The 12,746-nt window shown below is 40.4% G+C and overlaps 2 protein-coding genes and 1 pseudogene across 6 annotated transcripts in view; 2 read left to right on the top strand and 1 right to left on the bottom strand.

Moving 5' to 3' along the window:
- The window catches only part of LOC127673899 (zinc finger protein 665-like), a 118,976-nt gene that overhangs the window by 91,641 nt on the left and 14,589 nt on the right, over positions 1 to 12,746 (top strand). The gene's annotated exons all lie outside the window — the stretch shown is intronic.
- The window catches only part of LOC127673902 (zinc finger protein 260-like), a 73,879-nt gene that overhangs the window by 46,605 nt on the left and 14,528 nt on the right, over positions 1 to 12,746 (top strand). The gene's annotated exons all lie outside the window — the stretch shown is intronic.
- Positions 5,465 to 12,215, bottom strand: LOC127673802 (heat shock 70 kDa protein 1A-like; annotated as a pseudogene).

The following is a 12,746-nucleotide window of genomic DNA, read 5'->3' as shown; positions in this document are numbered from 1 at the left end:
TCCAACTCTTCCTAAGTAAGGCTGCCCTTGAACTGATAGATCCGCTGCCCCAGCATCTCTAGTGCTGGGATAAGAGGCTTGTACCACCTGGCCTTGATGACTTGTTCTGACATTGCCTACACTGGAGAATGCTGCTTGACCTTTGAGAAGGTTGTGCATCTTCTGCTGTTGTGTGGGTGGTTTTATAGGAGGTACTACTATTCATTAGTAGTTTTCTATGCTGTTCATGGTTGTCTTTCTCAATGGTGGCCATTGAAGTTTATATGCATCAACATCTGTCTGTTTCCTACAGGTCTGTCATTGAGTACTTCATGTATTTTGAAACTTTGGTTCAATGTTAATATTATTTGTTTTGCTTGTCTTCCCACCTGCTATACTTGAGATCAACCCTCTTGAGAGCAAATCTTTAAAACATTTTCTTGGGTCTTAGCAATTTGTATTTTTGTTTGTTTGTTTGTTTTTATATCGTTGGTGGCTTTGTAATGGGCAGCCTCAGAGACACTGGTGACTCTGGAGACATGAACCATTATGTCAGGGTTTTTTTTTATTATTTTATTTATATTTCAAATGTTGTCCCCCTTGCAGATCTCCCCTCCATGAACCCCCCCACCCCTGCTTCCCTTCTCTTTGCCTCCTAGAGTGTGCTCACCCACCCACTGCTGCCTCAGTCCTCTGGCATCCCCCTTCTCTGGGCATTAAGCCTACACAGGACCAAGTGCCTCCCTCCCCCTCAGCCCCCAGTGGTGTCAGATAGGGCAGTCCTCTGCTACAGATGTGACAGGAGCCATGGACCCACCATGTATACTCTTTGGTTGGTAGTTTAATCCTTGGTAGCTCTTGGGGTTCTGATACTCTTGTTCTTCCTAATAGGTTGAAATCTCCTTCAGCTCCTTCTTCCCTTCCCCTAACTTTTCTTTTCTTTCTTTCTTTTTTTTTTTTAAGATTTATTTATTATGTGTAAGTACACTGTAGCTATTTTCAGAAACACCAGAAGAGGGCATCAGATCTCATTAGGGATGGTCATGAGCCACCATGTGGTTGCTGGGATTTGAACTCAGGACCTTCCGAAGAGTAGTTAGTGCTCTTAACCGCTGAGCCATCTGTCCTGCCCTCCCCTAACTTTTCCACTGGGGTCCTCGGACTCGGTTCATTGGCTGACTATAAGTATATGCATATATATTAGTCAGGTATAGGCAGAGCCTCTCAGAGCACTTTGATACCAGGCGCCTGTCTGCAATCATATCTTGGCATCAGCAGTGTGTGCAGATGGGATGGTTCCCAAGGTGGGGCAGTCTCTGGATGGCCTTTACTTTAGTCTCTGCTCTATTTTTTTGTCCTTTTATTTCCTTTGGACAGGACCAACTCTAGGTTAGAAATTTTGAGATGGGTAGGTACCCGCATTCTTCTATTGGGGTCCATGCCTATCTATTGGAGGGTAGTCTCTTCAGGTTGCATCGCCCCACTGTTAGGCATTTCGGCTACTGTCTTCCCCACTGGGTTCTGAGAGGCTCTCACATCCCAGGTCTCTAGTACTTTCTGGTGTTCCCCAGTCGTCCCCCCCCCCCCACTGCAACATATTTCTATTGATTTTCCTGGCCCTCTGGATTTCTCTCATATCTCTTCCTATTCTTGATCTTGTTCCCTCCCATCTTGCCCCTCCCCCTCCCACCCAGATCCTTCCCTACTTCTGGCTCTTGTGATTCCCCCTTCTAAGTGGGATTGAAGAATCCACATTTTGGCCTTACTTTTTTTTAAGCTTCATGTGGTCTGTGAGTTGTATCATGGATATTCAGAGCTTTTGGGAGAATATCCACTTATCTGTGAGTATATCCCATATATGTCCTTTGGGTCTGGGTTATCTCACTCAGAATAATATTTTCTAGTACCATCCATTTGCCTGCCAAATTTGTGACTCTTAATTTTTAATAACAGAATAGTATTCCATTGTGTAAATGTACCACGTTTTCTGTATCCATTCTTCCACTGAAGGACATTTGGATTGTTTTCAGCTTCTGTCTATTATAAATAAGACTGCTATGAACATATGTCCTTGTGATACAGTGGAGCATATTTTGGATATATGTCCAGGAGTGGTATCATTGAATCTTCAGGTATAAGTATTTCCAGTTTTCTGAAGAGCCACCAGATTAATTTGTAAAGTGGTTGTACCATTTTGTAATCTTACCAGCAATGGAGGAGTGTACCTCTTTTCCTACATCCTTTTGAACGTGTCCTATTTGAGTTTGTAATCTTAGCCATTCTGTTTGGTGTAAGGTGAAATCTCAGGGTCGTTTTGATTTGCAATTTTCTGATGATTTAGCATGTTGAATATTTCTTTCAGTGCTTCTCAGCCATTCTATTTAGAATTCTATTTAGCTCTGTACCCCATTTTATTAGTTGGCTCATTTGGGTTTTTGGAGTCTAGCTTCTTATGAAGCGTTATGTCATTCTTTTAACTGCAGAGTAATACTCCTTTGTGTAAATGTACCATATTTTCTGTATGTATTCTTCTTTTGAGGGTCATGTAGATTGATTCCAGTTTCTGGCTATATGGATAAAGATACAATGAACATAATTGAGCAAGGGTCCTTGGGTAGGTTGGTGTGTCCTTTGTGTATATGCCCTAGAGCAGTATGGGTGGATCTTGAAATAGTTTCATTACCATCAATTTGAGCAAATGCCACAATGATTTCCTTAGTTTTTGTACAAGATTACATTCTTTCCAACAATGGAGGAGTGTTTCCATTGCTCCACATCCTCTCCAGCATCACCTGTTAATGTATTACTAATTTTTGCCTATTCTGACAAGTATAAGATTGGTTCCCAAAGTGGTTTTGATTTGTATTTTTCTGAAGGCTAAGGGTGTTGAATATTTTTTTTAAATGTTTCTTGGCTGTTAGAGTTTTCTCCATTTAGAGTCCTCTGTTTTTACTTGTAACCCATTTTTAAATTATTGATTTGATTTTTCATGTCTAGTTACTTGAGTTCTTTATATATTTTGGATATTAGTTTTCTAGTTGATGTGGAATTGATAAAATCTTTATCTACTGTCTAGGCTGCTGTTTCGTCCAAAGGATGGTTTCTTTGCCTTATAGAAGCATTTCAGTTTCCTGAAATCCCATTTATTAATTGTTGCTCTCACTTTTTTCATTGTAATTTAAAGAATGTCTTCTCCTGTGACAATATGTTCACTTTTCTTCCCCACTCTATCTTCTGTCAGAGTCATCACGTTTGGTTTTATATTGAGGTCTTTGATCCACTTGCACTTGAGGTTTGTGCTGGGTTACAAGAGAGGGGCCCTGCTTAGATGTTCAAATTTCATTTTACTTTTAGTCACCATTTTATGTTTAACTTGCTCTTAGACTGAACTAAGTTACTGGGAAAACCCCAACCTGTTCCAGGAACACCTCAAAATATATTGCTGAAGCTAGCAATCACTGTTCCTACAAAGTGAAATCATTTCTGGCTAATAGAAATATGCCAAGCTGCAATTTTCAAATGTCAAAAAATTGTGTGTGTAACTGCTAAGTTGGACAATTTCCTAAAAGTGATAATAAGGCAAGGCTTCACCAGCTTGGAACCTTCTACACCCATCCAGTGTGTTAGAGACATTAGAGGTTCCAAGCTTAGGCCTGAATATAGACTCTTTGCTTTTGCATGTGTGTTCCTGGTAGTCACTGGGGACCTTATGACCTGGGCATAACAATAAATGTGGATCCGTTTGCATTCTTCTAGATGTACACTTCCAGTTAGACCTGAACTATTTGTTGAAGATGCTACCCCTTTTTCATCTTGTATTTCTAGTGTCTTTGTCAAATATCAGGTGGCCCTATATATTTATGTATATGTCTTTAATTCATTTCATTGATCAATGTGTCCTTTTTTGCCAACATTTTGAGGTTTTTATATTGTAGTTTTGATGAAAACTTGAGATTGGCCCCTATAAAATTTCATCAAGCATGAGAGGAGACTATTTGGGGAACTTCCCTAGATGTCCACTGATAGGACATAGCAGAGAGTGAAGGATGTCAATTTTCAGTGATGGATCCAGTAATGAGTTGGCTGGATGCAATAAGTGACCTCCGACCTTGCTCAGACAGGTAACTTATTTCTACTCACAGGGTCCCACTCAAGGACAAGACATGAAAGGCGTAGACGTGATGCATTCGTGTTTACAGCTGCCCTTTGCATCATCTCTGCAGAAACTCTTGAGTGAGTCAGGATATGTTCCGGCATCATTGGGTGACATCTCTGCTTCTCTATACTAGGTTACATGATGCTGGTCCATAGAATTAACAAAACAATTGCTTTTCCAATACCCGATGGAAAATTCTTTTATCTGTTTAGTGTATTTGTCTCCATGTTTGCTCAGTAATCACCCACATTTCTTTTTACAAGTAACATAGTGAAATGAGAGATGCTGAAGCACCACTATACAGTGCACTTGCATACTCCAGGTACCTGATACTTCTGGTCAGTGAGCATCACTCATCAGAGCTCACACATATCTGATTACAATTTCTATTGATTGACTCTGAAAACAATCTGTCTGGATTGTTTTTGTCACATATTGTGATCCAAGAAGAAAATTCTCAGTTAATGTACATGAAGAATCTTATTTCTGCCTGGTCAGTGTCCACACTCAATGCCCTCCAGTAACGAATGTTTTAGAAAAAGCAGCAGAAAGAATTAAAAGACATATTGTCAGTGGGAATCCAACTTACCACAGTCATCATAAAAGTAAATATTCAGTTTCCCTACAATTAAGCAATCTAAAAATCACTTAAAATTCAACTACATCACCAATGTGGTTCTGTATAAAATATCTAATTATAGTACATTATTTTCAACATTAACCTAACATCTACAATCAACATGCATACAAACCGGAACAGCAAATAGAATCAGAAAGTATATACATGACTTGTAATATACAGCTAGCATCTTTTAGTTAAAATATGATAACAGAATTGAGATTTCTGCTTCCTTAAGATTCTGAACAATTAGTTTATTAACAAAGTGATCCTAAGTGTATTTGGAATTCTAAGGAAGCACAAAGAGTTTGAAAACCTTGAAAAGATTCAGCCAGGATTTCAAATTCAACTAAAGTTTTGCTCTAGATAGACCAGCATTGGTGGCCCACACTTTTAATACAAGCAATCAGAGACAGTGGTATGTGTATCTCTGAGTTCAAGGCTGAGTCTATAGAATTAGTTCCAAGACAACCAAGGGTACATAAAGACACCCTCTCTTGAGCAAACAAAATAGAACAAAAAATGTATTGCTGTAGAAGCCATTGAGAAACAATAGAGATCAGTAGGCAGACCATACAGACAGTTTAATATTCTGGAGAGATGATTAATGAGTCTTAACCAAGTCCTCTGGCATTTTATCAGAAGATAGGAAAAATGATGACAGAAAGAAATGAATAGAAAGTACCTACTGAAACTTTCATATTAGGAGGTCAGTGCTCCACGAAGTGGCTCACCAGCCGGTTGTCGAAGTCCTCCCCGCCCAGGTGTGTGTCGCCCACCTCGAAGATGCGAACGTGCCCCCCACAGGTCGAAGGTGAGCACTGAGCACGTGCTGCTCTCCGTGACCTCCTTTTTCCAAGCCGAAGGTGATGGCAGCGCTGTGGGCTCGTTGATTATTCTCAGTACCTTGAGTCCTGAGATGGCACCGGCCTCCTTGGTGGCCTGCCGCTGAGAGTCACTGAAATAGGCTGGCACCGTGATCACAGCGTGGGTGACACTGTGGCCCAAAAAAGCCTCCACAGTCTCCTTCATCTTCGTCAGTACCGTGGATGCGATCTCTCCGGGTAGAAGGCTTTCTTCTCTCCTTTATAGGACACCATCACCTTGGGCTTGCCCGCTTCATTGATCAGTTGAAATGGCCAAAACTTCTTATCTGACTGCACAACAGGGTCGTTAAACTTTCTGCCCATCAGCCGCTTCGCGTCAAACACGGGGTTCTGAGGTTCATGGCCACCTGGTTCTTGGCCGCGTCTCCACGTAGCTGGGGGTCATGCGGTTGCCCTGGTCGTTGGCGATGATCTCCACCTTGCCATGTTGGAACACGCCCATGCACGAGTAGGTGGTACCTAGATCTATGCCTATAGCCATTCTTTTATTGGCAGCCATGGTTTTCCTAGGCCTATGGAGAAAGGAGACTTAAAAATCATATTTAGGTTAGTGGTTTTTTTTTAAAATAAAACATAAGCTATTTATTGATCAGTTTAAAAAAAATTTAATAATCTCACAGTATGCTTAAGTGAAGGTTAAGAAATTTATACAACATTGATAAAAACACAAATATATGCTAATGGAATTGGGATGTCATCCTACATACACACAGGTAAATAAATTGTAATTTCTTCTAGTATTAATTATTATATACCAAATCAGTAATGATGAGATGATTTCCAGTAGAAATTTCCAAAACCATTTCCATAGAAACAGTGTAGAAAACCCAATCTCATGTCCCATCTTCAGCCATTGCTTTCAAATATTTTTATTGGACTTTTATTTAAGGTTATGAATAAAGCTCCTTTTCGGCAGGTATGCACATGCACCATGTTTGTGCCTGGTGCCTGCTGGGGTCAGAAAAATGTCTCAGACTTCCAGGAATTGCAATTATGTGTAAGCAGTTCTCAGCCCAGACATCACAACCTCCAAACGGGTAACTGAAGAAAATTATGAAACACATATTTAAGATGGTTTTAAGAACTGAGATGTTGTTCCTCTATCGAGCTCTTGATCAGCCTACCTATACGAAGGTATATTTTGTTTAAGTACCTGGAATTGTATTAAGCAGTTGTAGCATTAGCGAAGGTTGAAACCTCATGTGGTTTCCTGCCACTATATGGGTGCTGCAAACTATATCCACATCCACTCTAAGACCAGTCAGAGCAAATAACAGCTGACTCATGTCTTTAGTGACCTTCCCCATTCCATTTCTACTGTCACTAGAACGCCTCAACAACCCCACCTCATTTCCTCCAAATTGCATGGTCCTTTTGCTACTATATTCTTTATCTCCACTTTCAGGATACTTTTTCTCTGTGTCAAAGGGTGCAGATATGGCTTCTTAGTGAGATGTCCACATAAGAAGAGTTTCCTTAGAAAGCACCTGGATTTCTAACAGAGCCCCACACACCTCAGTTGAGCTGATGTTCCTCTCACTCTACTACTGACTGGTGACTAAGACTGACTCATAGGGTGCCTTGCAGTCACAGGGATGTTTCCCATCCCGCTAAGATCCCATCTCTGTCCTCTTGTTGATTTTGAACATGACTCCTGGAGAGTTTTCATGGCCCATCACGCTCTGGTTTGGGCACCAGGCTTATTTCATCGTGTTCTTCTAATGCTGCTGAAATTTCAACCAGAAAGTTTCTGCTTTATGATACCATCACTCCTCTGACAAGGAAATTGTCCAGTCCCAATGAAACCCGTTCATCTAACTCTCTGTTTTCCTTACACATAGCTCTGAGTTCTCAGGAAGCCCCATGACTAATCCACAACTCCAACACCCATATGGATGCTGCCATCATAGTCAGGAACTGTATTTGTAAATGGTGCTAGAATGATAATTATTCATGAGGGGTACAAGGTGATATACCTTTTCATTGTGCACCACTTTCCCAGGTCACGGAAATCTGTGATGAGTTAGATGACAATATGAAGATCATCAAGCAGAGGGATTTTGGTTCTTAAAATACCTAAAATTAGTATCACCCATCCATCCACCCAGCTGCTTGTATTCTGAATATTGTTAAGAGACAGTCTAGAAACTGAGGTTTCTACTGTCTCCTGATTTAGGCATATCAGCCCTAAAACATAGAAGCAATTGACACAATTTATCAAATGATCATTGAGCTACATGAGTCAAACTTTACATTTAGTGAGCAATTGAGTTTGTCTATCTTCTTGCACTGAAGTCCATGAACCATTTATGTAAATGTATGTGTTTGTTCGCTGTAACATACTGCACCGGTTCATATCTAAAATATTCTAATATTGTGTTTTAGTTCTGAGCCATGTACTACCCCATTCAAGTTTGCAATATGTCTCTCTTTACCAGTTTTGTAATTTTCATTTTCTTTTCCCCCTGTAGAAATCTCGCTGTCTTCATTGAATGTAAGGATGAGAATAGCCTTGGTAGCATGTGTATTAGCAGGTTGATTAGGAGGTTGTATATCTGTGGTTTGAATAGCATTGCTCCCCATTCTCTCATGTATTTGATTTCTAAGTCTTCAGGAAGTCAAAATATTTTCTGTATATTAGTATCTGGAGAATCACTGGAGAAAGTTTATCACTGGGGCTGAATCTGAAAAAAACAAAGGCCTTTACACAGCTTAGTACTGTTTCCACTTAGTGGTTGAGATGGATCTCTTAGCTTTCTATTACACCATGTTTGCTTCCTGTCAGGCCTCCCTCTCATGATACAATCACTATTAGCCAATGTAATCTATTTCTTTTTAAGTTGTTGTGGTCATGGAGCATTATGAAAGAAAGAGATTAGAAGCAATTTTACTAAGCCATTTTATGATAGAATTGGAGGCTCTTTTCAGGGACAGAATTCATGCCACATCCTGAAAACAGGTCAGTAACATGTAGTATGATATTTGTGATGGTTTCAGTATGTTTGACCCTTGAGGAGTGGGTTAGGGTTAGGTTTCAGTATGTTTGACCCCTGAGGAGTGGCACTAGGAGGCATGGCTCTTTTGGAGGAAGTGTTTCCCCATGTAGGTGGGCTTTGAGGTCTCCTGGTGCCCAAGCTCCACCCAGTTTGTAAGACAGTCTCCTCCAGATGCCTTTAGATCAAGATGTAAACTCTTGGCTCCTCCTACATCAAGTCTGCCTTCACAATGCCATGCTTCCTGCCATGATGATACGGTCTAAACTTCTAGAACTGTAAGCCAGTCCCAATTAAATGTTTGCCTTTATAAGAGTTACCTCAGTTGGGTTGTCACATTCTCTATATTTGTAAGATTTGATCCTTATGTGATTATCAGAAGAGTTTTAGGTCAAGACGATGTAGAAAGAAATTTCCATATTCATTACATCCCTAAAGTTTCTTTCCTGTATAGGTTCTATAATGGTATCATGGTGGGAACAGTGTATAAATTGACATAGTATTTTGGTTATATTCATAAGGTCTCTCTCCTCCATTAATTATCTTATGTTTTCTAAGACCTGAGCAGCACATAAAGCATTTGTCACAATCACAACATTTGTATGTATTCTTTCCAGTGCTCATCCTGTAATGGCTTTCAAAGTCTCATGTATGGTAAAAGACTCACTACATTTTGTTCATTTTAGAGATATTTTATAAGGTGTTCTTCAGGAGAATTTATAAACCAGTTTCCCACACTTGTTAGGTTTATGAGATTTCTCTTAGGTGCTTACATGCTCATGGACAATGTGCTTTGTACCTTGATCTAAGACTTTTTCATATTTAAGACATGTATGATGATTCTGTGAAAATAAAGCAATTAGGGATGACAGGGATTAATGCATGAGTAACAGATTCGATAACCAACGCTTCCCAGAGATTTCTAGAAAGATAAATTAGCAATTCCCAAAGACAGATCTCTCAACAGAGGACTGTCCTGTTTCACAGTCATTAAAGGGATGCTCAGAAAAACCTCACATATGATCTATATCATGAGAAAGAAAATGATAATGGACTTCTAATTTAGTTAAGCACTGTACCGTGCAGTAGGTAGGTCAGAAAGGTGATGCAGCAATACAGTACTTTCAGAAAGAAGCTCTATAAAGAACCATATAAACAGGTTTATTTAATTTCTTATATTTTAAGAGTCAGAAATCTGCCTACCTTCGGTCAGTAAAATTTGGTCACTAGAAACCTAATGAAATTAATTTCCCTCTGAGTATTAATATTTATATACACGTTCTTTAAATACCTACATAGAATACTCCTGAGATTATTCTCAGTAGAATCCTCTAGAATCATTTCTAATGAGATGGAATGTAGCAGAAGCAATTTTTTTATTTTTAATAAATTAATTTTACATCCCAATCATAGTTTCCCTCTGCCCTCTGTTACATCAGGTCCCCACCATTCTCCTCTCTACACTCCCTTTCTCCTTAGAAGAGGCTCAGGAAAAGGGAGGCCTCCTACAAACACCAACTTATCTCAGCATACCAAGTTGTAATATGAGCTCTAAGTTGTGGTTAGGCAAACAGCCCATTTAGGGGAAAAAGATTGAAATGCAAACAAGAGAGTCATATTCTGCTCCTGGTCCTGATGTTAAGAGTCCCACATGAAGACTGAGCTACACACTGTTAGATAGGTTAAGAGGACCATTGTAGTTAAGCTCCCTGTTTTGTGGCTCAGTCACTGTTAGGCCCTGTGTTTCCTGGTTAGCTGCTTGTGTATGATTTCTAGTGGTATCCTTGACCACTCTGGCTCCATTGATTCTTCCCTTTTTCCATAAAATTCCCCAAGTTCTATGTAGTGTTTGGCTCTGAGCCTTATCCTTTGCTGCTAGCAGTTACTGGGTAAATCCTCTCAGATGACAGTTACGCTAGGCTCATGTCTGCAAATGTAGAAGAAAATCCTTAACAGTGTCCGGGATAGAGTCACATGGCATGGGTTTCAAACTGTGCCAGTCCTTGTTTGGCCGTCCCCTCAATTTCTGAGTTGAAGTGGGACAGTCCTGCCTTGGTGGGTGAGTGGTTCTCTTAGGAGGACCAGCAGAGTGACTGGGAAAGTAAAAATTGGGTTGGACACTCCAAAAGTAATTAATAAAGAGAAAGTGCTAGGTTTGAAAGGGTTTATAGGAACCACATGACCAGAAACAGAAGTGCAGTGAGCAGCTCTACAGGGAAATGCATCTTTCCCTTCCTTTCCTGGTGGCTTATCTGGTCTTGGTTCTCTTGGGAAATATAGAAACTCTCAGACTGTTTCCCAACTGCAGTTCTGAGAAAGTGATTCACAGGCATAGATGGAAGAACTGCAGCCTCATGGCCCTGGAATCTCTGAGGTCTGAGGAGCTAGGTGGGTGGGAAATGAACTTGACGTGATCACGGGAATGGTTTCCACAGGATGAGGATATGTGCAGGATCTGGAGATTTACAGAGAAAAGAAAAAAGCTGGCTGTACTCTACAGAGAAATTAAGGGAGGGAGAGTTCTTGGCTTGAAATTGTTTAGACAACCACATGAACAGAACTGGGCTAGGCATAGTTGGAGGATCTAGGCGAGCTGTTCTAATGTTCCAGGCCAGAAAGACAGAAAAATCCACCATTCCTTTTTGTACCCGAGCAGCCACGTGGTCCCTAACCAGGTATTAGTTACCCTGGGATTGTTCTTTTTAGACCCCTGAAACCTCTCCTCAGAAGAACCTTCCAGCCTGGTATCCTGAGAGAGTCAGTAGTCAGGAGCTCAGTGGCTGGAACCACAACCTAGCAGCCCCACAACTTCCAAGGTCAGAGGAGCTTCAGGGCTGCTGTAATGGCCCATGATTCACTGAAGAATGACACCCCAAACTCAGAGGATATGATATGTTGGAGTCAGTTTGTTGGATGGCTAGAAGGAGGAAGGGGGCTGTTGGCAAGCTTGGGGTCAGATGAATAAAGGAGAGCAAGAGAAATAGAGGCACTCCCTGTGTCTGAAGGATCTCTTCCCCATAAGGATACAGGACAGGTTGACACTTCCAGAAAAGAATGATTGAGAGAAACACCCCTGAATATGTAACTGAGTGGTAAGGTCTGGTAATGCTGTGCCCCAACCCTGTCAATACATAACCAAGGAAAGGTGCATCTTTCTTTCTTTTGTCCTTGATCCTTTTTTCTTTTTGTAGTCCTGTCTGTCTTGGAACTGTGTTGAATTTCCGGCCTGTGATTGGGAGGACATGTGGGGTGTTAATACTATGGAGTATCATCAGGAAACTTTCTAAGGAGGACAGAGATGTGATTCTATGATACTGGACCCGATATTGACTCAATTAAAAGGGTCTATAGACATAATGCAGAATGCAACTGCAGACATGAAAAGTATCCAGTCTTCTTTCATATCTTTTCTTCGAGTGGAGTCCTCTGAATCAAACTAAAGTTACCTGTCTGAACATGGGTGGGAGATTACTCACTGAATTCAGTGCAACTCCTTATTGGCTCTATCTCTGAAAAAAAAAAAAATGATACCTTTCACATTCTCCTGTGTTCATTCCTGTGTCTCCTGTGTCAGTAGGCATTTAGGAATGGTCCAAAAATTAGAGGCCCCTTTTCTCAGCCTTGATAAAATGTTGTTGGTCCCAATCTCATCAAGAATTAGTGGTGCAGATAAACACAAATGTATATTCAGGCCAAAAGTATTTTCACTGCATTCTTCCCCATTCTCTGGCTCTGGCCTTTCTATTTTTCTGTAAAGCATCTGCAGGAAGAGGAACTTTGATCTAGGTAACAACTAATCCTGACACCAGATTTATGGAGTCCCACAGTGGTGAACATTCACCAACTCCTTAAATTCTCCAACTCCTATCTTTGCATTATCATCTTTGATATAGCCATGCCATAATTGATGCACATTAACATTTACTCCTTTGTAAACTAGAAAACAAGACTCTCTTGTAGGCTCTAATTGCTATTTTTGGTTGTTAAGATAAGTACTACTGGTATTAACTGTAACCTAAATGACTACACACATATGTGGGGTATTTTTCTTGATTCAACTATGTACAGAACATTAATTGAGTTATTTTGATGTGGGAATATCCACTTCTAAC

This window comes from Apodemus sylvaticus, chromosome 23 (genome assembly GCF_947179515.1).
Source record: "Apodemus sylvaticus chromosome 23, mApoSyl1.1, whole genome shotgun sequence".
Classification (NCBI taxonomy): Eukaryota; Metazoa; Chordata; class Mammalia; order Rodentia; family Muridae; genus Apodemus; species Apodemus sylvaticus.
The sequence above is the reverse complement of the archived record's forward strand: the minus strand, read 5'-3'. Positions and strand labels throughout refer to the sequence as shown.